The following is a 27,186-nucleotide window of genomic DNA, read 5'->3' as shown; positions in this document are numbered from 1 at the left end:
CTAATCCAGTTTAAACACAACTTGCCCCCTCTGGATTACCACATTACTAACATGAGTTAAATGCCCCACATAACATATACCAGTGGGCCCACAAATCCTACTGTTGCAATTGAAAAAGGCAATGGTCTCAATGCGACTGATTAACTTGGAGACAATAGTGCTGCACCAACAAGAGGGAACCTACAATTGTCCTTACACACACTACTATGTCCACTTTGGATTAGGTAAAGAGTAAGCTAGATACACATGTATGTAGATGTCTGGATGAAGCGGGAAAAGGAGTATCAGTACAATATTTACCACAGCATGACAGTTCGAAACTCAATATGATCTCATGGAACTTAGTGGTAATCAGATCTAAAGTGATAGATCTAGAATGGGGAATTTTTATAGACAAGTTCCACATATGTGTGTTTCAAGAAACTTGGGCCCTAAAACCTATATTCAAGGTAGGATATATAGGTTTTAGCATAGAAGCAAGACCATCAACTACAGACTGGCTGGCTGGTGGCCTAATAATTTGGATTAAGATCTGTTTAGCCTGTAGAATAAATAGATTAAACATGAATTCTGCTAATATCCACGGGTTTAGATAGATTTCAATGAAAAGGCATTTTGTAGTAGGATTGATTAACCTGTATAATAGTTCCTCAAACCTGACACCAGCATTTCGCACTCTCGTCACTCTGGAGATAATCAAAACGATCCTAAGTGAGACCAAGTGGAGGCCCATTGTGATCCAGGAAATTGTGCTGGATCTAGCCCATTTGGCACTGACAGGTAACTGCTTTGAGTTTGAGGGCGAGTACTTCCTCCAGGTGCATGGTGCATTAATGGGAAGCACCTTTTCACCCAGCCTGGCCTGCCTTTATGTCCACTCTTTTAAGACAGAGTATGTTCTACATTCTTCTGATCCTTTTTAGGGAAATTGAGAGCACATAGGAAGCAAGTCATAGGATATGGGCGCTCACAGTGAGTCAATATAATAGCATTAACATTCCAATTTTAACATGGTGCTCCTGGCAAGAGGATCTTCCTAACTCCTCTAATGTTTCCAGGGAAACTCACAATGACAAAACCACAGCTGTCAGGGCACCCATGAATATATAATTCCAAGTAAGTAATGTATCAATATGTGATGTATAATGGCATTAATACCATGGAGAGTTTCAAGCTCAATTTATTCTTCAACAGAAAAGTTCATCATAGTAACCACAGAATTGTCCTTTGACATCCATGTTCATGTAGTAAACACAGTATTGAAGTCAGTATCCATGTAGCAATATCATTTAGCTGCCGCGAGGCAGGTGGTGTGTCGAAACTTTCTCGGCACGGTGGCCTTTGCGTGGATTTCTGTCCTTTACCACCAGCTGCACCTTTCAAGGGCCCAGAGACAGGTTAGGGCACCTCTTGGCAGGCAGGACTCTCAGCAGAAAGCCCAAGTGCTGGCAGAGAAGTCTTTGTTGACCTTGAGACTTTGACAACAGGAGGCAGCTCAGTTCAAGCTCTTAGAGATACTTCACCAGAGGGAAGTCACACAAAAGTTAGTATTTGTGCTCTCTCAGGTGGAAGCAGCTGCTGCAGGCCAAACCAGCAAAACACAGTCACAGGCAGTACAGCAAAACACAGTCACAGGCAGTACTCCTCCGCCAGCTTCTCCAGCACTTCTCCTTGGCAGAGGTTCCTCTTGGTTCCAGAAGTAATCTTATTTATAGTGGTTTGGGGTGCTTTTCTATATACCTCTTTCTGTCTTTGAAGTAGGCCTACTTCAAAGAGAAGTCTCTGTTGTTTTCAAGATTCTGCCTTGCCAAGGCCAGGCCCCAGACACACACCAGGGGGTTGGAAACTGCATTGGGTGAGGACAGGCACACCCCTTTCAGGTGTAAGTGACCACTCCTCCCCTCCCCTCAGCCAATATGGCCCATCAGGATATGAAGGCTACACCCCAGCTCCCTTTGTGTCACTGTCTAGAGGAAGGTGCAACAGTCCAACTGTCAAACTGACCCAGACAGGGACTCTACAAACAAGAATTCACAGAATGATTTAAGCAAGAAAATGCCTACTTTCTAAAAGTGGCATTTTTAAACACACAACCTAAAAAAACAACTTCACTAAAAGTTGTGTTTTTAAATTGAGAGTTCAGAGACCCCGAACTACACATGTCTGTCTGCTCCCAAAGGAAATCTGCACGTAAATAATATTTAAAGGCAGCCCCTATGTTAACCTTTGAGAGTGATAGGCCTTGCAACAGTGAAACCGAATTTGGTAGTATTTCACTGTCAGCACATGTAAAACACATAAGTACATGTCTTGCCTTTAACATACACTTCACCCTGCCCCTGGGGTTACCAAGGTCCTACCTTAGGGGTGCCTTACATGGATAAAAAGGGAAGGTTTAGGCCTGGCAAGTGGGTACATGTGCCAAGTCGAATTGGCAGTTCAAACTGCACACACAGACACTGCAGTGGCAGGTCTGAGCTATGTTTGCAGGCCCACGATTAACAGCCCCTGGGCACTCTAGTGCACTTTACTCAGGACTTACTAGTAAATCAAATATGCCAATCATGGATAAGCCACAAATAATTTATACAGGGAGCACTTACATTTTATTTAGCACTGGTCAGCAGTGGTAAAGTGTCCAGAGAAAACAAAACATCAAAAACAGGGTCCAGCACACGAGCAACCTGGGAAGTAGAAGCAAAAAGTTAGGGGAGACCATGCCAATGATGCCAAGTCTAACACATATACATAGATGCTTTTTATTTTTCTAGGAGATATTGTGATATCTGTTAGTCCATGTCATTTTGTAATAGAGCATTACCTGCCACTCAAAAGCTATTGCCTCAATAAACTGAACTGGGAACATAACGGTGACTCTAGGACATGACTGTAGATTGAATCCTTTTTTATCTACACAACAAGCCTTTTTCCCATTACTTTATGATTGGTACCAATGGAGTTGTGACTTATGACTTAGGATAACTGGTATCTATTGTGTGACTAACAGGAGTTGACCACAGTTTCACAACCTGCGGGTAGGTCTTTTGATTGGGCTTCCCTTCCTAAAATATAAATGGTGTGCTTTATTTACATTTATTTCCTTCAGTAAAAGCACATTTTGGGCCTAAACTTAGTGGGGTTTACCCCACCTTTTTGCAGCAATGGGGATACAGATTTTTCACAAGTAGAAAACTCCTGTATAGGTGATCTATGTAGCCAGAATCCTCACTGACCCTTGACCACAGCTGCTAATGGCCCTAATGCTACTTCTTCTGGGTGGGAGAAATATTTTAATCTGTTTCTCTGCTCACCTCAGGGCAAGCAGGGAAACAGATCAAAAGTCTGCTGCCATCTGGCATAGAGCATTTATAAAACTCCAGTTGGCTCAGAGCAGAGCTTGGGGGTCATTATGAGTTGGTGGGATGGTTTTTACCATCTGCCAAACTTCCTACGGGGAGGTTGCCACCACACAGGCTACATCCTCACCAGCCCCCTTACGAGGTACCCACTAGGCTGGCAGGTAAAAACTTTGCTTTCCACCCACCATCCTAGCAGGAAACAGGCTACAGCATTGTCTCTGGCTCGTAATCGAGCCTGCAGCAATTTTGTAGCCCACAGGGTGCACCAACACCTTTGCAAATATTAACTGTCTGCTAACATTGTGTTGGTGCTGGGCAGGGGGGGCTTGTATTGCCCATGCTAATTGCATGGGCAGTAGAGGGGCCCCCCTGTGGCCCACTGCACCTGTTCTCCGCCAGCCTTAAAAGGCTGCCAGAGAATGAGTTTGTAATCCCCAAGACAGAGCTGCTTGCAGCGCTACCCTGGCAGATTAGGATCTCTGCCACCTCCACATCATGGCGGTGCTGAAGGATCCCTGGTAGTCTAACCTCCAGGGTTGTAATGTGGCGGTTCGAATACCGCATTGGTGGTGGGCCAGACTGCTACTGTGAGTGTGACGGTCTATAGACCACCACACTCGTAATGAGCCCCTTTGCATTTGCTTCTACTTAGTTGGAGATTCAAAAGTGTTCCCAACAAGTGTGACTAAACACAGGTTTCCCTGCCAGTGCAGGCAGGTAAACCACTATGTATCAGGGGTTGAGCTCTCTGGACATAGCATGAAAGCTACCCTGGAGGTTTGGGTCTAAGGGCCATTAATGGCTCATGAAGGGGAGCCATGTGACACCTCCCCATTTACAGTAATTTCGGCCCAGAGGGTGGGCTCCTCTGGCTTTTAGAGGCTCGAGATGGGGTGGCTATATGGTCACTCTCCCTATTTTAATTAATTTTGGCCCCTTGGGGTGGGCTCCATGGGACCTTTTGGTGGGGGGGGGGCTGCATGGCTCCCCTATCCATTTTATAAGTTTCAGCCCTGAAGGAGGCTTCCTGGAACTTGTCATGGCTCAGGAATGGGGGCTGTGTTGTCCCCTTCACCCTTATTCAATGAATACAGACATAAGGGTGGTCTCGCTGGGGCCTCTGATGGCTTGGGGGGAGGGGCCACGCATATCTCTCCCCATATCAAATGTTTTAGGTCCTAGGAGTGGGCTCCCTGGGGCCTCTGATGGCTCAGGGAGGAGGCTGTGTGTCCCCTCTCCCCATATACAATGTTTTCAGTCCTGGGTGTGCTCCCAGGGCCTTTGACGTCTTGGGTAGTGTGCTTCCCTTATATATATATATATATATATATATATATATATATATATATATATATATATATATATATAGATATATCTAGATATATATATCTAGATATATCTATGCATATATATATATATATATATATATATACATATATATACATATATATATATATATATATATATATAAAAATATATAGGCTCCCTGGAGACTGTAAAAGATAGGGGAGAAAGGCCACACATCCCCTCCCATTATTAAAACAAAGCACCCTGGCTGACATTGTTTACGATCCCATGGGTGTCCTACATGTTATTGGCAATTTTCACCATTATTTTTTATTTGTGGGCCCATATGGAGGCCTTCTGGGTCCCTCCATGGATCTTGAGGGTCAGTTTATCCCTACCCTTCCCCGTCATAATTTTTTAAACATGTTCAGGGCAGTGGACTAAGACCCTGAGTGCTGTAATGGCTGCCAGCAACATTTTTCTAATGTTGCTGACAGGCAATCAGAGCACTCCCTTTAACAGCAGTCTGCCTCCAATGGAAGCAAGATGACTCAAGGGAAATAAACCTCCCTTGCCCAATCAGAACACTCTGATATTTGTACCTTAATTTCTCAAAAACTATTGAATGAATTTACACCAAATTACAAAAAGCACGATCTATGAACCAAGATCTACCTTCCTGCTTCATTTGAAGCAATTCTGTTCAGCATTTTTTGCTGTAGCTTGTCTTGAAATCTATGTCAAATGCTTGGGGATTTTGCATTTTAAGAATCCCCCCCCACCTTTCTAGGTCCCTGCTTGACAGATTACCACAAAACATTCCATGCACAAACTAGTAAAAAAATTGTAACCTTTCTGGAAAGTTTCATGTAGCTTTGTCAAACAGTGCCAAAGTTAATAGCAACACAAAAAATGCTTTTCCTTTAAAAACAGAGATTACCTAACTATAACTTCCTAGTGGTGACCGCCACTAGGTAATATATATACATATTACATAAAGGGTACCCTTATTCATCATATTTTAGTATCATGTAGTTTGAGCATTTTGGTTTCTAATATAAATCATTTCTTTACAATGTAGAGCCCTGAAGAAGTCGTTGGGGACTAAAGGACTCTCCCGTGACGAAACACGTGTTGGCTCGAAGTGTTTGTTCATGAAGGATGCTGTTAATTTGAAGATGTGATCAAATAAATCCTGGATATGATTGGACTTTATAATAGACTGGTGTGATATTTAAGATTGCGTTCATTTGTATTTTACTCACTTGAGTTTTGACTCACTTGATTTTGATTTGGAAACTTTGAAAAGTAAAAAAGTTATAAGGGGGGGGCCTCACATTGTGCTAATCATTATTGGGTTCTTTTGAACCTTAAAGGGATGGGTGTTTTCCCTTGTTTGGCAACCCCTAATGCTATATTTGGCCAAATAGTCTCCTGAGCGCCATTAGTCCCCTATTATCACACCCCATTTTCTTTGCAATATATATATATATATATATATACATCATATAAAATTACCCTAGCTGTGCTCAAGGTCCTTGAAAAAAATATTATAACTTAAAAAAATATATATATTATTTTGACAACTTTGACACCCTGAGGGTTGAAAAGGTCCTCCTGTTGGTAAAGGACATCTTGCATAGTTTTTTGCAACTCCACAGAATGCTCCACGTAAACCTCCACAATTTCCACCCAGGTCTAGTGTCCTAGTGCCCACCTAGGACATCTACATTATTAGTTTTGTTTGAGGGCCATAGGGGAGGCCGTAGTTCCCCTGCAGCCCCAGCCAGTTCTCCAGCTGGCACCTATGGTGGGTATCAGTGGGAGATGGCATTTATTTCCTTCCATGGGTACCCCGGTGCCCACCTGAGGCACTGATGGTTCAAAACTTTTGGGTGAGCTGTGTGGTGAGTCCCAAGGCCCCCTGGGTCCCAGCTGACTCCCCTGGTGGGACCTGGCCCTTTTAAATATTTCTGGTAGGTGTCCCCCTGGAGAATACACAACGCCCTGTGGCCCCAGCCAGATTCCCAGCCAGCACCATACAAGGTGCTGGAAGGAGCAGGTATCTTTCCTTTGCTCCTGTCAATGTAAGAGCAGCATTTTTAACTGTCACAGAAAACATTATTTCTCAACCCAGGAGAGTGCAGGCAGGGTATGCTTATACTCACCCAGGCAGAGAACCAGTCAGTCCTAGGGTTGGGATCTCCAGGACACTGTGCAATATCAGACCCTGGGTGTTGGGGACCCTGGGGCCTAATATTGGCATGGAGTGGGGATTGTTTGCCCCTCCACACTGTCTATAGGGTCCCTGTGGCCTGGCGAAGTTCAGTGATGGGGGCAGAATGCCCCCTCCCTTTATTTATAATTTGTCCCAGGGGATAGGTGTACATGGCCTGTAGAGGCTCAGGGAGGGTGGACACTCATGATCTTCCCTAGTTATTGATTTAGCCCTAGGGGATGGACCTGTATAATGCTCACTTTGTTCTGAATGGCTGGCCCTGGGGGATAGGTCCCCATGCATACACCCCTCCCGAAAAAATATGTATTATTAAACCAGGGCCCTGGGCCACCATATGGGTCATATTATTTATTTTTTAAAATGTGCCAGCCATTTTGTTTTGTTTTCTTTGCAACAGGATTTTTTATTGCTGCAGGATTGCAGCAATAAAAAACAATCTTTGCATTTTGGCCCTGGGGGTTCCTCCAGGACTAACACGCAGAAGCTTAGGCCTGCAGGGGATCCCTATCCTCCAAACTCAGCTCCCCAAAAACTGCTGAACAGAAACACACCAAATTTGGTAGAAAGTAGATGTTGTTCCAGAAGGTGGGCTTTTTGTGATTTTATGTAAATCCATTCAGTAATCTTAGAGAAATTAAGGGGTAGATTAATCAAACACTCACACAACACAGCTGTGCTGTGTTGCTTGACAGGAGAGAGCAGAAATTTGGCACACTGTGTGTTGCCTAGCACCATGGTGCATGGTGCTAGGGTGCCTGTATTAGAGACAAGATTGTTTTTGTGCATGGAGAGGCAGCTTCCTGCAACAACAAAAAAATCCTTTGAGGCACTTTCCTTTTTCTATGTGTGCTGCAGAATTCTGAAATAATGAGGAGGAAAGTAGATTCTTCCTCTCGTCACACTTCTGTTATGAAGGCATACAATTTTTATGCAATCCCAGTATCACTAACATTAGTAATGCATGGGTGAATGCATGGGAACGCCCATGGCCCACTAAATGAAAAAAGAGCAAGTGGTGGACGGATTGCTGAACAATGTCAAACATTCACACCCAGTACAGAGATCTGGGCCTAAATCAATCGTTATTTTGCTACCCATGCCGTTCCAGTTTGAACCCAGCCATATGCAAATCAGTCTTGACTCTGTTCCCCATGGGAACAGTCCAGCCCGAACTGCCAAGCCAGGTCCTCCCTGGAGTGGAAACAAGCATCCTAGGACCGGTTTCAGGGTTTCACCGTTCATCAGCCAGGCTAGCTTGATTCCAGTGGTATGTGGAGCACGGGACCCACGTCTGGGCATACCCTTCCATTTGAGGCAACAAATGCAAAAAGAACAAGTGATGGACAGAATGCTGAACAATGTCAAACATTCACCCCCAGTACAGAGATCTGGACCTAAATCCATCGTTTTTTTGCTACCCATGCTGTTCCAGTTTGAACCCAGCCACATGCAATACAAGGTCTCTTTTCACGGCTCAGTAAATCCCACTTAAACCCTTATGTTGCCTTGTGTTGCTTTGCGCGATGCAGTGGAGACACAAGGGCTAAATTAATCTAACCCTTATCTTCAAAAAGGTTATATATTTCACACCACAGAGGATCTACGAGGCTGAAAGATCTTAGATCTAATTGGCTGCAACCACATCAACAAATATGTGGCAGCAGCCATTGTAGGACTCAGGTGCTGAGTCCCCAGTCCTGGAAATATGTTTAAAAAACATATAAGGGGTATTGTAGCCTGTCGGGGGGAGGTCCCCGAGAGAACTCCCAGGTCCAAAGAGGAGTTTTTAAGAAATGCTGCTACAAATTCACAGTATTTTTTTAAAGGCGCATGCAGTGAAAAAAAAACCTGGGTGGGCCAGGACTGGGGAGGGTGGTGCATCATTTTATTTTGGGGTTGGGTCTTGCAACTCTGTTCTCGAGTCTCTATAAGGCCCTGGGGACCCCATCCTGCAGGTTGTTTTTGTTATTTCTATAAGGGGCCAAGTAATCCACTCCCTGAGTCACAGTAGGACTGTGGGGACCCCATTCCTCAGATATTTTTTAGAGGGGATGGGGCATTGGACCCCACTCCTCAAGCATAGATGACCCCTGGGGACTCCATTCCCAAGGGCTAAATCCAAGCTGTGTAGGGGCCATGGTTGCCTTGGGGCTTCTCTCACAGCCCCAAGGACTTTGGTAATGTGGATGCCCCAATGGGCACCATATCACCCACATTTTACAAAAATGCTGGCTGTATCTGGAACCCAGTATTGGTGCTGGCTGGTGACTCTGCCTGGGCCCCAGGGTCCGTTGGGCTCCCCTTGTGGCCTTCAAGGAACAAGGCTGTTGTGGGGGCCCCTGGTAGTCACAGGGACACCCACTTTTGAGAAGAAAGGCTTTCTCCCACCAGCGCCCGGTATGAGTGCTTGATGGGGAGCTGGTCAGAGCTGCATTAGGGCTCCCACAGTGGCAACCAACAATTTTAGTAATGTGGGTTTCCTGGGTGCAAACCTGGGCTCCCAGTTTATAAAGAAAAATGTAAAAAAGAATAATAAACGAGAGTCAGGAGCTGCTCATTTATTATTCTCTGCCCCATTGAAGGAGGGCCCCATTATTCCCATTTTTAATAATGTTTTTTTTCCGGATGGTGTCCATAGAAAGGGCAGGAACACCACCCACATTTTTTACATCTAGAGGAATCAAGCACACATCTTTTTGGCCGGGTGCCCATAACCGTTCCATCATCGTCACAGCAGTCCGTAAAAGTTCCACCATTTGCCTTAGATCTTTTAATGTTTATGAGGGCCACTGACCTTTTTTAACTGTTTGGGGGAGCTGCAAGACGTGCAGAAGGTCCGCAGCAACATTAGAAAACACACACACATAGACACAGAGTAAGCTTCCTAGCCCATTGTACTCATGACTCCAAGAGAGCTTACCTTATATTGTAAGCATTTCCAGCTTGAGCTGTATGTTGTATAGTAAACAAACATTTGCCACCAGCATAAATGCAGCATCATTGCCAGCAGAAAAGGTAAAAATAATTGACATGAAATATACTTCACAATCTCCAGAACTACGAACTACTGGCAAAACAATCACTGGCATGGGTGTTCTTTTCTCACCCAAGGAGTGAAAAGAAGATATGCACACATTAAGTAATGGGAACCTATGCAGCCAGGTCCTCGGAAGAGCACAACCTAACATGTTTGGCACAATGTGTATTATTAAGCACCTTAATGCAATCCATGGGAAACAAATGTTTAAGGACAGAGCTGGCACACAGATGAGAGGAGGAAGAAGTTGAAGAAACCATGCATTCAGATATTTTGTCCACAAATGCAGTGGAGTTTGACCCAAGATTTCCACTATTTGCCACTTGTTGTATAAAATGTAAAATAATCATATAGTCTAGTGAGCAGAACAGAGTCTAATTTCCACACTTCTGAATCATCACTTACAAAAACTCTAACATTTCATATCTTTGACCTGAAAGAAAATTTTAAACATTTGTAAAGCATTTTACTATTTCGAAAGCTTGCACTCAAAATGCTGCCTAAAACGTTATGCAAAAATCAGAACATAATAAATGCCTTATGAATATTCAAAGTAAGAAACGAAAAATTTCCAAAAACACATAAATAGGTTCAGCTCCAATAATAGGTTGGCTTCCCGTGACAGTTTGGGTGCAGTGTCTGGTTGATGGCCAGGAGCTGTGGCTAACCCTGAATGTTCATAGCCAAAGACTGTGTCCTGCAGGGTTGATCATAAATAGGAGTGTAGGTGTAAGGTGTAAAAAGCATGTGCTTTAAAAAATGGGAGGGCCAGGACCCAGTGGAGCTGTATATTGTTTTATTTTTGGAAAGAGGTGTGAGCTATATGTTCTTCAGCTGGAGTACAGGCCCCTCTTGTGTTTGTTTCTATGGCTACACTTTGTTGCTATAAGAATGTAAAAAGAAAGACTCAAACACTTGCTTATTTTTAATGCTTTAATAAAATTCAATTAAGCAGTCACAATTAATAAGTCTTTACAATGTGTTAATTTATAACATTTACATTTGATTATAGTTATTGGTGACTGTTTGACAAAGCCAATAGGCCTGCTTTAGAGAAGTTGATGTGCAGGCTCCTTGATAATGTCCATAGGTCCACTGCTTGACACTTTGACGCAGCCAGTAGGTTTGATTCACTTAAAATGACATTCTTTATATTGTTACATGACATAGTTAGTTGTGCACAGCAGTATGGGGGTGGGAATGGAGCTATCATGCTGGGGCTAGCCACCAATGGGAGATTGTGTGCCCACAATCCCCCATTGGTGGTCGCAGGGCGCAGGGCCTGTCTTCCATGGTGATCAACATCTTACTTTATGTTTAAAAAAAAGTAGAAAATCACTGGAAACCAACGGTTAAAGTAACATTATAGTTAGGAATGTTTAAAATAAGAAGGGAAAAACCTACAAAAAAATACTTAACAAGCTGCAGCTCCCATATCAGGTTGGTTGTCCAGGCAGGTTGGGTGCAATGCCTGGTTGATGGCCAGGCGCTGTGGCTAATACCCGCTGTGCATGGCCAAAGGCTGTGCCCTGCAAGGTCGTTCATAAATAGGAGTGATGTAGCAGAAATTTTAGTACTATCCCTCATGTCATACTGATCATATATGTGACAGTCTATGCATTATGTTAATCAGAGTGCTGATAGTTTAGTTGTCAAGTGGAGCACTGAACAGACATAACAGAATGCATTCCCTGTAGGTTCTCAGGCTAAAGGCATGTGGTATATCAATGTAAATTTATGGTTAACAGAATAATTTGTTTCTGTGTTATAATTTATGCTGTTAATTAACAGTTTGCATTAAAATGATAATAGATTTTGTGTAAGAAATATTTTAAAAGTGACATGCAAATGCAGAGGATGCAGTAATACATTATAGTTTAATGAAAGGTTTAGAAGAATCTTTTTTTATTTGAATTTACTGTAACATGAACAAGTCTTGTAGCTTATTAATACTGAATTATGGTCTAGAGAGTTAAATGTGTATTAAGTGCATAAATGAATGTGCTGTTTCAATTCACTTGCATTAGCCTAAGTGAGGCCTGCAAGACCATGCTTTGTGATTGTACAGAAAATGTTTAGTTGTTCTTGCTAATATGAATTTATTTATAAGATGTTGTTCATATGAGAAGGTTAGCTTGGAAATAGATATTCTATTGTTTTATGCATTATAAACTTTGTAATGAAACCTTGAACACCAGATTTTCAGGAACTGTGAAACACATATGAAAACAAATGTTTTGCATGGATGAACTTAGATGGAAACTATTTTGCATGAAGGACCTGAGAACTTTCACTAATGTTGCAGCTGCATGACTGTTTGCCATTAGGCATTTCCACCTTTTGCATCATATGTAGTGATGGATGGGCAAATCATCTTGTCCTGTGAACTTTAATATATTGTTCCTCAGATGGATTTGCAGCACTCTCCTTTTGAGCATTTTTCTTACTTTCCCCTTCAGCAGAGAATCATTTACACTATTCACTGCTTACTGAACCCTTTGGACTCCGACAGGCATAGCCCTCTTTGCCCTTTGCCCCTTCGAAATGTTTTGCTGAGATTTAGAGGGATATTGCCCCTATTCAGAAAAGAAGGCTCTGATTGAGCTTCTGAAATATTGAGGCCTTACCCTTTAACTCGCTTTTTGTCAATCCTAGTTAGTTAGTTACAAGTTTCCCCAGATTTCCTTTTTCCAAATTATTTTTGTTCCTTTTGTGCTTTTTACCTTTTGCCCACATGCTGTGCCCCAGCACATGCTAATCCTTGATTAGCTAGTTTGTAGGGTTTCCCTTCCCTTGATCAGTTAAACTTAGATGACTTTAAATTGTCATGATGCTTATAAGAACTAAACAAAGCTTGTTCTCTGTACAACCAGTGATTTCTCTAATGTTCTGTACTGTTTTTGTTGAATGTTTTGTTTTGTTAATGTTAGTTCACTAAAATCTTTTTCATCACCTTCGTCAGCCCTTGGTCATTGTGTATCTTTATAAACAAAATGAGAATTAATTCAATGACTTTGAGTAAGAGATTGTAATAAAACCCCATAACTTTATTCCAGACTGGAATTTCCCTTGTGTGGCAACACCCATCATGCTGCCATATTTAAACTGATTTGCTGTGGAATCTAATTATTTTTCCTCCACACTCTTATGCTGGGCCTAAAGATTAATTGAGTCATTTTAAAGCATACTCTTGTGAAGGAGAAATGCTTCAGCAGAGTGCTAGTGAAAGTAATAATTGGATATGGTATCTAAAAGATCAGAAAGAAACTGAAACAAAGATTACAATGAAGTTATGGATAGCTTTGATTTTAAGACTGTAGCATACAAAACTCAGAAATTCACTATAGAAACTACACACAAAAGTGCAGTTATGGTTGAGTAACAGTTCTTTCAAGAAGTAAAGCACAGATGCATATTTGTGGATTTGCAGTTGCAATGGCCCAAGTCTTTCCTATCAGTGCAGAGCAGGCACTTTGATGGAAAGCCACCAGATCTGAACTACTTTGTGGGACATTCCCAGGGGAAGTCGTTCACACTTAGCAGGGCTAGTCTGGAAACTGGGAGGACTCACTCCCCATACAGAGCACCACAGTGGGGAAAACTCTAACTTTTCATTTCAGGTTACCACACTTACAATGGTCTGGAAACTTAGGCTCAGATTTCGGAGGGCCTAGCGCCTCCTTGTGCCACATTAGAGTAATTTCTTTTCATGCTAATGTTGCCCAACGTGGCCAAAATCGCCGCACCAGATTTATAAAGTGGCACAATGCTTGCATTGCACCACTTTGTGACCCCTTGCGCCACATTATGCCTGTGCCAGGCATAATGTATGCAAGCGGGGAGTCCCCCTTTAAGGGTGGGCTGAAAAAATGACACAAAGAAATCAAAAAGATTTATTTGCGCCATTTTTGGGGCATTTTTAATGCCTGCTCAAAGCAGGTATTAAAAGGGGGGCATTGGCTACAATGGGCCCCTTTGTATTGTTCAGGTTTAGTGTCAACATGTTGGCACTAACCCTGACCAGTACATCAATAGCATAAAAAATATTGACGATATTGCCCCTTCCCTGTGCCATGGTGTGCCATATTTTAAATACTGCACACATATGGTGGCAGAAGGGGGATGCTAAGGGGCGCAAGAATTGTGCACTGCAGAGGATGCAGTGCCACTTTCCTGAAATCTGCCTAAACTGTGCTCTAGGAATCTAAAGCACCAAGAGGTAAAGGAATTATCAAATGCTCCGTGACACAAAAACATGTAATGTAAATTAGATTGATATATTATAATATTACATAACGCCACTTACCGCAATTACAACGTAATATAACCTAACACAACATATCATAAATGATAAGTTGTATCCCAAAACAGCATAAATTCGATCCATTGACCAAGCCATCTTTCTCTGTACATATTAGGGAGATAGTTTATGCTACATATTTTCACTTCATATCCTGCTTCCTTAGATTGATGCAATCAGTTCTTCCCGCATCGAAACTCCGTTTTCATCTTGACACTGACGATTGGCTTTGTTCAAATTCAAAATCCTAGTTTGTGCAATTTCCCTTCCTCCTTTCTGTACCCTTGACTCTCTCTGGTGACTCTCTCGGTGCATTTCGTTTGTATTATTTTATGTACCTCATGAACCATGATATCAGATCATTTGGGACAGTTTCTGGAGATTCGCAACACCTGACAGGAGGTTTGAAGTAAGATAGGACATGAATTCAAATGTGTTTGTGAGTGCGTGTGTGTGTGTGTGTGTGATGAAAGTCTGTTCTACTCTGTCTAGATAGTTCATTTGTTTACAGCAACTACGCTGTGAACATGTGAAATATCATTTACGGATAACATATGATCTGCTATGTAGTCCATTAGCACTTAAAGGTATACAGCACAAAGTGTATTTTGATTAGCTATAAAAACAAACAAAAGAAAACATTTTATTTTTGAGTTCTGAGAACTAAGAACACAGGTATTTAACATACTTTAACTTGTCATTTGTATTATAATGCCACTTTTGCATGTTTTCACTGTATAATCTGCTATTCCACTGCATTAGTTAGGGGCTCACTACAAGTCAGGAAGGATAGTATTTCCGGATGGGTTATCGCTTTGCCCTGTCACAACTTGCCTGAATTGCCGCACCAAGTTTTCCGGGGTGGAGGAACACTGGACCCAAATATAAGTTCTGTCAATCAAAATGTCAGAAGACTTTTACTGCAACAGCAGCCTCTCCACCATGACAATGTTCTAAGACAAAGGGAGGGGCTTCAGTGCTCCCCTGTGCCAGCACTAATTTTCCACTTCCCCTCCCCTACACTCCAAGACCTTCCCCCCTCTCTGCCCAGTACAGAAGTCACTGCTCTTATTTACCACCTGCATAAAGCGAGGGAGCATTGAACCCATTGGAACAGGGAATTATGTGTATCTTTACAGCAAATACATCAGGATCTGCACAGTTCTTGCTCATTCCAATGAGTTTAATTCATAATAGAAGTAAACCTGCAGAAATATTGGTCAGAAATTTCAATTCCAGCCCCCAGAATCTGCAGATATTCTGATTCCTAACTTGTAATCGAGGCTTTATTGTTCTCTGTTGTTGTCTAAAGTAAACTACACTTTAGTCTTTCAAAACAAGAACTGGCTACTCTATGCCGTTCTAGTAAGGACCCCAATCAGCATTATCCTGCTGGAATTTACGAGCATCCTTTGTCGCACTGCACCGTGGCCCTGTGAGTGTTTCTTGGATTTCAAGTTTCAGGTCCTCTGCCTCATAGTCCACTGATGCCACTGGTACTGCAACAACGTACCTGTCTCAACTGTCTCTCCACTCACATAAACCCCCTTCTGCAGCGTACTTACTCTCCCTGCCCTTTTCGTAGGGGACTCACTAGCATTCCGTGTCCTTATGACCAAGTTTTTACATTGTTAAAGTAAACTAAGCCACGGGCGCTATGTCCTGACATCCTTCTAATTGCACCTCTATTTTATATACCAATTCTTTAATTGTGTTGCGGTGGTTCATTCCCCCAGTCCTTTCTGCGACCGTGCCAACAAGATGTGGACAGTGCATGGGCTGCTGAAGAGGTCCAGCAGCCCTTGAAGGGCCACCTTTGACTATAAGTCTAGACGCCTGTCCAAGACAGCCCTCAGCTTTCTTTTTATAGAGCGCCAGTACTTTTGAACCGCTGGACACACTCAGAAAGCTCTAGGTCTGAGACAGCCCTACCTGTACACCACAGCCTGGCCGGGCCATAATAATAGAAATGAGACATTTGAATTGGGTGAGCCTGAGGGGCATGGAGACCGACAAAACTCTGGGGGGAGCGGACAATTTGGCTTCAGTCCATTCACTGTCCTCCAGCTCTCCCAGATCTGCCTCCCCTGCCACCCTGAGTTGCTTAAGCTGGTCGGGTGAGTTATGTACAATGGTTTTATGCAGTCACAAAACGTACACCTTACCAAGTTTATCTAACACCAACTAGGCCTTCAGAGGGCTATGATTCGGCAACCCAGTGAGTCTGCCTCAGTAGGAGGCTAAGGCGTGTCCTAACTGCAAATAATGGTAAAACTGTGTTTTGTGCAATTGGAACTCGCTGGCAGGATCTCAAATGTTTTCATGTAGCTACCTCTCTAGACACCCCCTACAGATATACCCGAGTTTCGTAGCTTGCACTAACCATGCACCCTGTCATAGGGGAGTCATAGCAGTTAGGGCTTGGTGCCATTTAATATGCTTCAATGCAGCATGCCAGCAAAGAAGAGCGATGGAGAGCAGAGTATGGAGTGGCGCCCTGCAGTGGAGTGGATGTAACACCCAATGGGCCTCAATTTACTCCAAGTCCATTTAATAGATGGGGTTTGTGTGTGTGACAGTGTACCCATCCATTGATTGGAACATCTGAACGGCCCAGTAATATAGTCTAACGTCTGCCCAGCCCAAGTCCACTTCATGCGATGATTGTCTGCATTTTGTAAACCATGCTCTGGGAATCTGCCCTGCCCAGATGTAGGTGCTGATAACAGAGTGGAGTCCAGAAAAGAACGAGAGAGGGAGTGCATGCGGGTAATGTTGCAATACATAAAGGAAGTGGTGGAAGGAGATAGATTTGAATAGGGCCCCGTACCCGGTGACAGAGAGCAGAAATTGTTCCCCCATTTTGATAATTTTTATTTATTCTGCTAAGGAGTCACATGATATTTGGATCTCAACTACATTTGGAGGCTATGCTGTTCTCTTATCCAAGGACTGGAAATCATCCGCACTACGCGCAGCTGGACGTCCACTCACCTGATGGAGAAATCACTATTAACAAGTGTCAATGCATTGTAGACTTTTCCCAAATTACTTAGGTGTGTAAGATCTCAAAACATCGTTGAATTGAGATATGGGGCTGATGGACATAGAGGAACATGTCGTGGGCACAGAGGGAAAGTTTGACTTTATGCCCACCCAATCAATCAATCAATCAATCACAGTATTTATAGAGCGCACTACGTATCCGTTAGGGTTTCAAGGCGCAAAACCCCTAAAAAGAGTGTCAACTTGTATTATTTCTGGAGTTACCCACTTTTAAACAAAATTACAGGTTGTCTGAATTACATTCAGGCAGAGAAAGGTTGGTAATCTGATACGTAGGGGCCGATTCAGCAAAGAATTTATGAATATAGGTAGCAGTATTATGGAAATACTCTTTTACGTACCCTTGCAGACGTTTGTGATTCTGCCTCCCAAACGTCCAAGTTCCTATCAGTTTCTGTTGTACTAGTTATATATGAATATTACAATGTTATTGCTATTTTAGATGTTTTTGGCCCAATTCACAGTCAGGTATGCATACATAAAAGAGTAGTACACGAATACTCCTTGACGTACTGCAAAATGCCTTTTTGAATAGTCCCGCTTTATATAATATTGAAAGTACCAATGCCAGTGATAAAACCAAGGACAATGCTAACCTATTAACAGAGGTAGGGTTTACTCTTCTTACGGTAATAAAGATAAAGCCTAGCAGAGATCCCTCAATGTCTGCGTGCATGGCAAAATGAGTGGGTACTTTTATCAGCCCACAATATCCAAGATGGGAAAATTCACAGGCTGAGGGAAATAGTGACACGATGTCAAATTACCTTTCAGGGAGGATTCACTCCTACAGACCTTCCTCTGTCCTCAATAGCCCACATACCTATGCCACCTCATTCCGTTTAGGCTCACTGCGTGTTCCCACTTTTAATCTCCTCTCAGATTGTGGCGTTACCTTTAATTTTATGAATTTAAAATATGCAGCAGAATTGGGTTGTCAAGCCGTTATTTTGTCTGTTCAGATATTGGTTACTTATGGTTCCATTTCCTAACCCACAGTCATGTTTCTAAATGTTTAGGGGATCACAATTTTATTGACACGCCACTTTTTAGGGTCGAGCCTGCATTGCATGCGCTCGCGCATGCGTATCACAGCGAGACGCTTTAGTGTTTAGAAAAGGGCTCGGAGCCCTGTCGACATCACGTCAGTGTTTTCCATTGGTTCGTGGGCTTGCCTAATAAAATCTGCTTGCTTTCATTAGTCGAAGGCATGCCTATGTCATGCCTTTTCCGGTGGCTAGCCCTCCTCGAGCGCAGCGACCAAGTACAGAAAACATGCGAGGCTCGCTGTTTGCTCTCCGGCTCGTGGCTTTTTCTCTAATTTACTAGGGCGATTTTGCTTGGCAGAAGTCGAGTGCTTTACATAGTTAATTGCACTTTTTCGGGTTACGTACATAAATGCACTTTTGCCGATAGGTGAAAAGTTCGGTTAGGAGTTTACAATGCTATCAGCTCTAACATGAGCAAACGCGAGACCAGTTTCATTACAAATGCTTGTTTAAATTAGCCTGGGGACCCAATGGCCAGCGGCATATAACGCAACATTTAACAAGAATAAAGTAAGTTTAAAAGTGGCATTCTAGTGTTGTATTTTGAATTGAAATGTCTTAAACCAAATAGTGACTTGGCCACCGCAGTATCATTAGCTGAAACGTGCATGGTAATGCTGTTGCAAGTGTATCTGGAATGTGCAGTCATTTTTAGTGAACATGAAACAGGTGCCATACCAACAAATAGGGATTTCGTCTGTCAGATACATATGCCTTTAGCCGCAACTATGCCATACATTCCCACATACAGAGCAAATAAAACAAAAAATAACTTTATGACAATATAATGAATAACACACAATTGATTCATCAACCAATGAAAGCCTTTTGCTGCTTTCCCGGCTCTTCATGTCAGACAAGATCATAGAATTTAGAACACGTACAGACCATGGGACAGTTAAAAAAAAAAGTTGAAAAAAAGTATTGATGAGTGATCACTTCCTCCAGTCACATTTCAAGTGGACCAACTATAATTAAACGGATGTCCAAGGAACTAATCTCCTCCTATTAGAAATGGAGATGAATAGAAATAACCATACTCAACCAAAATTCGGTTGTGTAATGTGTTTAGGGCCAAATTTAAGAAGCACCTAGCGCTGTCGTAGTTTGGACTCTTGCTCTGGGCAAGACTGCTGGTTTAAGGATGACAGCACTTTTGTTTGTAGGCGACTATGCCTATCCTACAACAAGTCACAGCTGTTGTCCCATCCCTTCAGGCTCACTAGCAGCACCTCACCAAAAACAATACTAAAAGGTGATTTGAGGCAGCCTTTACGCATGGACTCAAGAACAAGACGTCTCAGGGAGTGTTGTGGTTAAATGGAGATTAAACCTTTTTCACAGATACATTATGTCTCATCCAAACACAGGCAATAACGAACATGCAGTAAAGTTTAAATAGTTTTTATTTAACACAACTGCAATTTGCGATATGTTGCATGGGCTGCAATGATTAGGATAATGAACAGTGCAAGAAACAGAAATTTGAAAACGAGTCATTATTATAAAGACCCCCACCATCTTGCAATAGCATGTAAAAGACATGAGGTGTAATATGTCCTAATACCCTAACATGATAGGCCTAACCTCCTACCTAAAGGAGAGCTGGGTTTGTTAAAACTAATCTGCCAATGCCATGTGCATGAGAGGAGCCCTCCAACCCTCGTTACCTTGGAATGAGGTCTCTAACTCAGACTCCGCAGGGACACGAAGACTGGGTCAGTGTCAAGACGACGTGGAGCATCTATATCAGCGATGGTGGCGATGCCCTCTGGTAGGAATCACTCTGATTATCTGTCTAAAGTGCAATGTATTTATACAGATCTACCAGGACCCCTGGCGCAGGTGTGTTCTCAAACAATAGATAACAGAGATGCTTGGGATGGCAATTATTATAAACAAATCCCTCAAAAGTATAGAGAGGAAAAATCCCTAAGTGTGAACACCTACAGTTTGTTTGTCTTTGTCGCTTGATCTTGACGCCTTAGCGCGGTGGCACTGATAATGCAAAGCATACCAAGTGGCCTAACTATAAACAAGACAGCCATCTTAGATGAATTAAATAATTAAATGAGCTAAGACAGCGCAATCTAAGTAGGTTAAAAGTCACTAAGTGACGGGGGGCACGAGTCTGCAAGCCAAAGGCTAAGCTAACTCCTGTTATCCCATTAAAACAAACTAGGATTTACTACACCCTCCCCATTGCCGAAACAGGTACGACGAAGGTACAGGAACCCAAACATTAAAATTGCTCTGAACTAAAAAGCTAAAAGCATAAAAACTAGCTAAAAAAACTCTTTAAAATGTGTTAAAAAAGCAACAAAAACAGTTCAGCTAAAATACATACAGAGATGTTAATGTCAACCATGACAAGCACAGCGTGCCAAAGCAAAGTCAATCTGAATGCATAATTTTAATTGGGAAATGGCAAGCCAAATCATCAAATTATTTGCTGTAATCATGATCTCGAAGAGTGTCATCGAAGTCACCAACCAAGGACCTAAAAAATGAGTCCTCATCATCTGATGTTAAGTCGAGTGCTGGGCGGACAAACAGATCCACAGAGCAGTAGTGAGCAGTAGTCTCTAGTGTAAAGTAATCCGCTGCAGTGCCGTCGTCCATGGTAGACCGTAAAATGGAAGGCTCATAGGTGTCCTCACAGAGCAACCTCAGTCTCAAGGGGCATGACCGTGTATGAACCCTCATCAGGGACATCAGCAGTTCGTGGTCCTCAGGAGATGTCGGTGCAACAGCAAGACAGACCATAGGCAAATGTTCAAAGAGGCACCACACGCAGCTGAAAACTGGTTGTACGCACCAAAGAAGAGCAGAGATGACAACGACCAATCATGCTCCAATTCCACCAGCAAGGGTGCACCGAAGATCCGAACCATGCGTTTACGGCACAGCTGAGTTGGTGGGAGCGGCTCCATTGTTCTGCGTAGCTGGAAAGAAACAACCACTGCGAATCAGAATAAATAGCAGTAGTAGTCCGCCAATCAAAGCCAAAATAATTGGAAAGCCACCAAACACGATTGAAAAGAGCGAATGGATGGCCGAAGGGATGACTCAGAAGACAGTCTGGAAGATGGACAGGAAACCAGACCTGACAGCCTTAAAGAAGTGGACAATCCCAGTAGTGCTTGAAGCATTGAATATTCTGGATCCCAGTTCTCCAAAGTGCCTGGGGAAGTTGGTATTTAATAGGGTTTGTATCTAGGCTGATGACATCGCAATCTGGAGAGCATACGTCTCTCTGGCAGATGTCAAGGCGACCTGTTTTTGAAACAATAGTGCCTTTAGCCTGCTCAGCTTGTCATAGTTCACATTGATAGTATCTATGAGGGGCCATATGTCAGATACTTTTATCTTCTAAGGGGGGGAATAAAACATGTCCGCGACACGTAACGACCTTCGAGTTCGAGATTATGTAGGCAATTCCTGGTCGCATGCCGCAACAACTTTGATCGTTTCAGTACCACTTAACTTCCATTGGAAAGTACATGAAATACCGGTCGAATCAAAGGGATGGGAGTACCCTTCAGAAAACATGCCAAGTTCGCGACCCCCACATTGCAAAGTCCGTGAAGGGACATCTGCTTACATACATCGAATGACTAACATTAGTCTCACATTCGCTTCCGCTAAGAAAGACCTCTGTTTCGCCGTTTAGACATTTATAATCAAAGGGCAGCTCCCACTCTTCCTTAATATAGCTATTGCCTAGTTGCTCGTACCTCCTCACTGCAAGATGTTTCAGGCAGCTTGAGAAACGAAAGGTCGAAATGGGTAAATTAATTATGCCATGTAAGTGCCAAATAGTTGAAGGACTCTCTGCTACCATGAAGGGCAACTTGTCTAACTTCTCTACGTGAAGCATGGTGAAACTAGCTTCTCTTTCAGCCACTGTCTGTTTTTCCCCAGAAAAGTTAAAAGCAGTGAATAATTCACTCCCGTTAATATATTTCCATGGAATGCAGCAATTTTTCAGTGTCTGTAATGTCCAACCCAGCTGCATGATAGAATTTAGCTGTGTCTGTCCATGATATAACCGGGACAAGTCTGTCTGAGTGTTATCAATAGCAGACGGCACTATATTTGATAGTGAATAAATCCTGTTGGACAGAGTATTCATGCCGTTGTTGACAACTGCTAAAGCCTTCTCTAAGTTTTCCTTATCCAATTGCCTTAAACGCTCAGCAGCTTCAATCTGGGAAAGTTTCCAGATTTCATGACAAAGCAGAAAATCCTACAAGTCTACGTCTTCAGAAAGAGTGTTCAGATGTTTCTTAACTGAGGCTAACATGTTAGTCTGTACCCATTGTTGGCACTGTATGTCATAATTATACCTGTATGTTGGCCCGATACAAAGCGAGGGTCTGGCCTGTTAACTAAAAAAAAACCTCAAGAGTTCAAAAAACGTGCTTGACACTCATTAGTGTCAATTGGCCATATTAACCACCCGCCGGGACTGGAAAGTGAAGAATTATAGGTACCAGCCCTAACCATTGCATCCAGTCTTTCCCCGGGGATATTAAGGAAATATTGTCAATCTTTAAACCTTGCCAGAGTGGGGATACTGAGTGTATTCATGTCTTTAATTTTTGCTAACCCCAGACAGCATGTCTGCTGAATAGTGTCATTTAAGAAAATAATTTGCAGAGGAATCAGGCATGCTCAAAATAAAGACTCCTTACGCTGTATCTGCCAATCTTGTGTTCCCGATGCACTTTTCAGGTCAATAGTGCTCTTCCAGTATTCATAACCTTCAACGGCAAGCCTGGAAACAAAGGGATCTGAATAAATCAGTTTTGTATCAGTAAGCAAAATTTTCCTAATTTGTGCTGGAGGTTATTTAAAATAATACAACTCCGCATTTTTTGTGTCATGCCCAGACAAATGTGTAAATTTATCAATATAGTATTTTGGGCTCCCCACTGGTGGTGTTGAACAGTGTGAAGTTTAATACTGGTCTGTTTCTAGTGGCACGGTGTAGGTAGTAATGTCCCCAATTGTTATAACAGAACATTTCCCCATAATTCATTGTGTGTTCATATACATTATCACTTTCAAAAGCGGAATAGTCCTTCATTTCAGTTAGCGTGGAATCAACTGTTTGGACATCCCAATCATCAGAGACAATATCAGGTGTAATTACATCTGTCATAGATATTTTGAACACGTATGGTATTTGAATAATCTATGTAGGCCCGTATATATCAAAGGGAACATTGTCCCACACAATCCCATCAGGAATCTTTATTGCTGTAATATTTACAAGGGACAAATCTCTTCGGACCTTATGCGAGGAATGATATGGAGTTAAGACTTCATCAACAGGCTCAACAGAGGAGCGTTCAGGAATATAGTGAACACTTATGAGCAAAAAGAAAACAGTCATAAAACCAACCCCAAAAAATAATGCTGAAAATGTCAGACAGAACCATAAATAATTCCACAGGTATATTAAATAGTTCTTTTTAAGCCATTGATACAGCTTACTTCTTGTTGAAACATGGTCAATCACAGTAGTGGATGAGTCTGAAGAAAAGTCATCAATGTCTACGAAATAGCCAGAGGCAGTCTCTGCAAACACGGGAGCCGGTGCATTATTTGTACTTCGGTCCACTTCGCATTGAGGCTCCTGGTAGACGGTGTCATCATTCTGTGATGTGTTGGTGTAAAAAACAGCCAAATCTTGGACAGGAGTTGTCATTGAAGTGGTGAGTGGAACTAGCAAAAGTTCATTTTCCGCCCTCCGCCTGGTTGGGGAGGTGTCTGGAACAGCAGTGGACATTGTTGCATAGTCCGTAGTAGTGTTGTTCATCCTACTATGTATGTATGTATGTCCTGTTGAGTAGTGAGAGGGGATTGGGAACCAGCAATGATTCTGATGACCCAATTTGTTTTATTGTCACATGTGTGCAAATGTTTAGCTTCTAGCATGTCCTGTTGCATTTCCCTAAGGATGCATGTGTGTTCAACTGCCCAGTGTCTGCTAGAAAAATTGGCTTGATACGTTGTGCATAGTCTGGAATGTATGTTCTGCCAAAATTGAAGAAACCCAGAAAAGACAGTAGTTTCTTAAGGGTGCTAGGAGGGTGCAGTTGAGCACATTTCTCTAGAAAGTGCAGGGCCAGGCTCTTCCCCTTGTTTCAAATCAAATCAAATCAAATCATTAACATTTATAAAGCGCTCTACTCACCCGTGCGGGTCTCAAGGCGCTAGGGGAAAAAGGGGGGGGGGTTATCGCTGTTCGAACAGCCAGGTCTTTAGGAGTCTCCGGAAAGCGGAGTGGTCCTGGGTGGTCCTGAGGCTGGTGGGGAGGGAGTTCCAGGTCTTGGCCGCCAGGAAGGAGAAAGATCTCCCACCCGCCGTGGAGCGGCGGATGCGAGGGACAGCAGCGAGTGCGAGGCCAGAGGAGCGGAGGAGGCGGGTGGGGACGTAGAAGCTGAGGCGTCTGTTGAGGTATTCCGGTCCCTTGTCGTAGAGGGCTTTGTGTGCGTGGGTGAGAAGTCGGAAGGTGATCCTTTTGCTGACAGGGAGCCAATGCAGGTGTCTCAGGTGTGCGGAGATGTGGCTGCTGCGGGGTATGTCTAGGATGAGGCAGGCCGAGGCGTTTTGAATGCGTTGCAGGCGATTTTGGAGTTTGGCTGTGGTCCCGGCGTAGAAGGTGTTGCCGTAGTCCAGGCGGCTCGTGATGAGGGCGTGGGTCACGGTTTTTCTGGTGTCGGCGGGGATCCAGCGGAAGATCTTGCGGAGCATGCGGAGGGTGAGGAAGCAGGCGGAGGACACGGCGTTGACTTGCTTGGTCATGGTGAGAAGAGGGTCCAAGATGAAGCTGAGGTTGCGGGCGTGGTCTGTGGGGGTCGGTGCGGTACCGAGGGCCGTGGGCCACCAGGAGTCGTCCCAGGCGGACGGGGTGTTGCCGAGGATGAGGACTTCCGTTTTTTCAGAGTTCAGCTTTAGGCGGCTGAGCCTCATCCAATCTGCGACGTCCTTCATACCCTCTTGTAGGTTGGTCTTGGCGCTGGCGGGGTCCTTGGTGAGGGAGAGTATAAGTTGGGTGTCGCCGGTGTAGGAGGTGATGATGATGTCATGCTTGCGTACGATGTTGGCGAGGGGGCTCATGTAGACATTGAAGAGTGTCGGGCTGAGTGAGGAGCCTTGGGAAACGCCGCAGATGATCTCGGTGGGTTCTGAGCGAAACGGAGGGAGGTAAACTCTTTGGGAACGGTTTGAGAGGAAGGAGGCGATCCAGTCCAGGGCCTGGCCTTGGATCCCGGTGGAGCGGAGGCGGGTGATTAGGGTGCGGTGACAGACGGTGTCAAAGGCAGCCGAGAGGTCGATCAGAATGAGGGCGACTGTTTCACCGTTGTCCATCAGGGTTCTGATGTCGTCAGTGACTGAGATGAGGGCGGTTTCAGTGCTGTGGTTGGTTCGGAATCCGGTTTGTGAGGGGTCGAGCAGGTTGTTGTCTTCCAGGAAGGTGGTCAGCTGTTTGTTGACGGTCTTCTCTATTACTTTGGCTGGGAAAGGCAGAAGAGAGATGGGGCGGATGTTTTTTAGGTCGCTCGGGTCAGCCGTAGGTTTCTTTAGTAGGGCGTTGACTTCGGCTTGTTTCCAGCATTCGGGGAAGGTAGCAGAAGAAAAAGAAGAGTTGATGACGGTCTGGAGGTGCGGGGCGATGATGTCGTCGGCTTTGTTAAAGATGAAGTGCGGGCAGGGGTCCGAAGGGGCGCCAGAGTGGATAGAGTTCATGATGGATTTGGTTTCTTCCGTGTTGATGTGGGACCAGTTGTTGAGGGTGATGGCTGTGGATGCCGGTTCGGTGGTGTATGGTTGGGTCTGGTGTCCGAAGCTGTCGTGGAGGTCGCTAATCTTGCGATGGAAGAAAGTGGCGAGGGATTCGCACAGATCCTGTGAGGGCGTGACGGCGTTGGCGCTGGGGTTGGAGAACTCCTTGACGATGCTGAAGAGTTCTCTGCTGTTGTGTCTGTTTTTGCCCAGTCTGTCGGTGAAAAAGTTCCTTTTGGCAGCGCGGATCAGGTGGTGGTGTTCGCGGGTAGCGTTCTTGAGGGCGGTCATGTTGTCAGCGGTGCGGTCCTTGCGCCAGGCTTTCTCAAGGGCACGACAAGTTTTCTTTGATTCTTTGAGGGTGTCAGAGAACCAGAGAGGTTTTTTGGTGTTGGTCTGTCGATGCGTGCGTTTGAGGGGAGCAAGGATGTCTGCGCAGTTGGAGATCCAGTTTGTGAGGTTGAGGGCTGGGTCGTTGGGGTCGGTGGTGAGGGTGGGTTGGTTGGCGGCGAGTGCGGAGAAGAGTTGCTCTTCGGGGATCTTGTTCCACTGTCGACGAGGGATGGGTTGGGTGCGGAGGTGGCGGGTCTCGCGTCGGAATGTGAAGTGGACGCAGCTGTGGTCGGTCCAGTGTAGGGCAGAGGCGTGGCTGAAGAAGACGTGTTTGCTGGCGGAGAAGATGGGGTCAAGCGTGTGTCCGGCGATGTGGGTGGCGGTGTTCACCAGTTGTTTGAGGCCGAGGTTGGCGAGGTTGTCGAGCAGGGTGGTGGTGTTGGGGTCGTTGTTTTGTTCCAGATGGAAGTTGAGGTCGCCTAGGAAGATGTAGTCAGGCGAGGCGAGGGCATGCGGGTAGATGAAGTCGGCGATGGCGTCGCTGAAAGGGGCGCGTGGCCCGGGAGGACGGTAGACGAGGGATCCTGTGAGGGTGGCTCTCGGATCGGTGCGAATCTGAAAATGCAGGTGTTCAGTGGCGAGAGTGGTGTCTTCGGTGGAGGTGGTGACGCTGATGGAGTCTTTGAAGACGATGGCGATACCTCCTCCTACCTGGTTGG

The sequence above is a fragment of the Pleurodeles waltl genome, chromosome 1_1, assembly GCF_031143425.1.
Source record: "Pleurodeles waltl isolate 20211129_DDA chromosome 1_1, aPleWal1.hap1.20221129, whole genome shotgun sequence".
Lineage (NCBI taxonomy): Eukaryota > Metazoa > Chordata > Amphibia > Caudata > Salamandridae > Pleurodeles > Pleurodeles waltl.
The sequence above is the reverse complement of the archived record's forward strand: the minus strand, read 5'-3'. Positions refer to the sequence as shown.